We start from the raw sequence: 4113 nt of genomic DNA on the forward strand, positions 1-4113 counted from the left end.
TGTGGGTGCAGATATTTTTTGAGATACTGATTTTCTTTCCTTTGTATATATGCTTAGAGGTGGGATTGATAGATCATATGGTAATTCTATTTTTATTTTTGGGGGAAATCTCCATATTGTTTTCTATAGTGGCTACACCAAGTTACATTCCCATCAACAGTGTGCAAGAGTTCCCTTTTCTGCAAACCCTCACTAACACTTATTATTGCTTGTCTTTTTGATAATAGTCATTCTAACAGGTGTAAGGTGATAGCTCATTGTGGTTTCAACGTGCAGTAACCTGATGACTGGTGATGTTGAGCACCTTTTCATATACCTGTTGGCCATTTGTATGTTTTCTCTGGAAAAATGTCTATTTGGATCCTTTGCACGTTTGTTAATCAGGTTATTTGTTCTTTTGCTATTGAGTTGAATTCCTTATAAATTTTGCATATAAACGCTTCATCAGATACCTAAGACATCCATGCCATTGAAACACTTGCCTCTGGGCCGGGCACAGTGGCTCACGCCTGTAACCCCAGCACTTTGGGAAGCCGAGGGGGGCAGATCACCTGAGGTCAGGAGTTTGAGACCAGCCTGGCCAACATGGTGAAACCCTGTCCCTACTAAAAATACAAAAAATCAAAAAAAACCAAAAAACCAAAAAAACATTAGCCGGGCGTGGTGGCAGGTACCTGTAATCCCAACTACTTGGGAGGTTGAGGCAGGAGAATCGCTTGAAACCAGGAGGCAGAGGTTGCAGTGAGCTGAGATTGCACCATTGCACTCCAGCCTGGGCAACAAGAGTGAGACTCCATCTCAAAAAAAAAAAAAAAAAAGAAAGAAAAGAAAAATGAAACATTTGCCTCTGAATGTTTTTGAGAAATCCCCCCTGGGGAAAAGCTGTTAGCACTGTGTTCCTGATAAAGGCACGCCTTTCAAACCAGTCGTCCAGGGAGCCTGTGAACAAATCAAATAATGACAATTTGGGGAGAATGAGTTCTTCTCTGCTCCCCTCAGTACTGGGAATGTAACTTTTTATTTTCAAAGCTACTGCTGAGCTAGGGAGGAGGGAGTGGAATAGGACACATTAAAATATCACAAAGCTCACTCTTCTAAGATTCAGCCACTTTTTTTGAATATGTGCTTCCCAGGTTGTTGCAAGACTTTGGTTAATTTCCAGAGTTCTGAAACAGTTGAGTCTGACTGTTTTTGTCAATTTTTCATTGTTTTAATGGAGAAGTGGAAATTTGGAGTTCCTTTCTTTGCTATTTTCACTAACATCACTCCAGCGAATGTTTTAATAATGCACTTAGTAACGGATTTAGAATCCCTTGCCCTTGACTTCCCTAACCCCCAACATCAAATTCTACCTCTGCTCCTGGGACCCTGCTAGAGGAAGTTGCAAACAGGTAAAGGTCAGGTTCTATTATTTATTTATGCTCTCCACCTCAGTTATGTTCTCTATATTGCAGTCTTTCCATTCCTCCCCTATTGACTACGAGTAGCTGTTCCAAATTTCTTCCACTCTCCTCAAGTTTTGCATACAATTCCTGTCTGTCTCACTTTGTCCTCATGAATTCCACAATTCAAAATCTATTTGTATCTTGTTTGTATTTCTCTTAGTAGTGGAGGTCTGAGGTCAAACCTCCTTAATTTAATTCCTGCCTTGATTTAATTCCTGCATCTATGTTTACTAGCTGCGTAATATTGAACAATTTACCCCTCACTTTGTCTCAGTTTTCTCATTCTCAAAGTATCAGTGTAAGGATTAAATAAAATAATCCATGTACAGCTCTTAGAACAGTTTCTTCAATACATCTTCACTATCAGCCTCATCATTATCAGCATCATCATCATCATCACCATCATCACAATTACCCCGTTACTCCTATCTTTAAAGCATGTGTCTGTCCTCAATACCAGTGTTAACCTGTGCTCTCTTGACCCCATCTCTTCTATTATTTGTACTGAAATGATTTCCTGCCTTAAATATTTAGTACTGACTCTTCTCCCTTGGCCTGAAACTCATTCAAGTATGAAGATCTTTAAAAATTCAAAAACAAAAGGAAAAGTAAAAATAAAATAGAAAAACCAAACAGAAAACCTAATACCACTCTCTCCCACAAACTGCTAGTCTATCTTTTCCTTTCCTGCCAAATTTCTCCAAAGTTCCCTTTTGTTACTCATTGATCTCTTCCAATCTAGATTCTACCCGCCCACAACATTGCTGTAAGGCAATGGCCTAATTCTTCAATTCAAATAACCTTTTCAGTTCTCATTCTCCTGATCTCACTATAATATCTAATAGGCTTTACCTGGTTTCTCTTAACACTAACTTCTTCTGGGTCTTTGCCCATTTCTTCCTATGTTTTCATTCTGGCTCCTTTATTGGGACAGGGGTCAGTCTTCAGCTGCTTGTCTGCACTCAAGGGAGTGTGGAACATCTTATGTCTCATAGTTTTCACTAGTTTCATTATGCCTCTGTTCCAGTCCTGTTAGTGGGAGGCAAATTTAGTGCCTCAGTCCTAAGTAAAACCTGTAAAAGCTATGCCAAGCAAGCCAGCTTTGGTGTGCTAGAATGTATAGAATCCATAGCGTCTTTTAACGTTACTCTTGGATTCCTATAACAGAATCTCTGTATCTGCCCACTTCCATGCATCCTGTAGATGATTGACAGATATTCCTGAAACATACAAATAGCTAACAAGGTGATAGACAGGAGGGGCAGGAAAAGTAGTAGGGGGAGGGGAAGAAGAAGAGGAAGAACAAGAAGAGGAAGGAGAAGTAGAAGAGGAAGAAGCAGCAGCAAAAGCTGCCTTATACATCATAATTATATAAAATACAATTAAAATGCATTTTTATAACTTCATGCAGTTTTAGTAATATAGTTGCTAACATTTTATATTTAATTAACATAGGCTTTCTGAAAAGGTTTATTGCTAGGCTTCCTTTAATGAAGAGCTATTTGGGCTGGGCACACTGGCTCAGCCTGTAATCCCAGCACTTTGGGAGGTCAAGGTGGGCGGATCACTTGTGCTCAGGAGTTTGAGACCAGCCTGCCAACGTGGTGAAACCCCGTCTCTACTTAAAAAATATAAAAATTAGCCAGGCGTGGTGACCTGCACCTGTTGTCCCAGCTACCCAGGAGGCTGAGACAAGAAAATTGCTTGAACCCAGGAAGCCGGAGGTTTCTGTGAGCCCAGATTATGCCACTGCACTCCAGCCTGGGTGACAGAGCTAGACTCTGTCTCAAAAAAATAAAAAATAAAGAGCTCTTTATATGTAGCCCTACCTTTTACATTAAAACAATATACATGCTAAAGTCTTCACAAAGTCAATTTCTTAATATGTTGAGGCACCATATAGTTTTGTTTACATTATTTCCTAGAAAACCAATGGAAGGTAAATTTTAGCTTAGTTCAAGTCAAACTATTTGAAAACAATGAAAATTTCCAAGTATTTTAAATGTACCTGAGGATTATGCTAGCAAGCTTTTCTGGGGCCTGGTTGCTCAATCAGTCCTGGATTTAAAAAATAAATAAGTAAAAGAATAGTTAGAACAAGTAGGAAGTGGGAGAATGCTAGCACAGTCAATGAGAGAAAGTGACAGTGATGCCTTGCCAAACCAGGATTCAAAGATAATAGCTTCAAACCTGTGAAATAGTAAAGGTACAGTAGTCATGATGAAAATAGTCTGAGCCACAATTGAGTTCTAGGTCTGTCTTACTCTAGAGCTTATGTTTTTTAATTACTAGGTTATATACTGCCTCTCTTGTCTCTGTATCATGTCAATTCTCTGATAAAAATCTGGATTTACAGGATGAAGACCAAACTTCTCTGCTGTCTTTCAAGCTCCGCCTTAATTTTTCCTCCACCTACCTAGCCAGTCTTATTCTCTGATAACCCCTAAAGCAATCATGCAATTTAGTCAGATCAGTTTCCATACTGTGCATCAAATCTACCGTGTCCATTTCTTTTCTTTTCTTTTTCTTTTCTTTTCTTTTCTTTTTTTTTTTAGGCAAGGTCTCACTCTGTTGCCCAGGCTGGAGTGAAGTGGCCCGACCTCGGCTCACCGCAACTTCCACCTCCTGGGTTCAAGCAATTCTCCTGCCTCAGCCTTCCTGGTAGCTG

The sequence above is a fragment of the Mandrillus leucophaeus genome, unplaced genomic scaffold, assembly GCF_000951045.1.
Source record: "Mandrillus leucophaeus isolate KB7577 unplaced genomic scaffold, Mleu.le_1.0 Scaffold949, whole genome shotgun sequence".
Classification (NCBI taxonomy): domain Eukaryota; kingdom Metazoa; phylum Chordata; class Mammalia; order Primates; family Cercopithecidae; genus Mandrillus; species Mandrillus leucophaeus.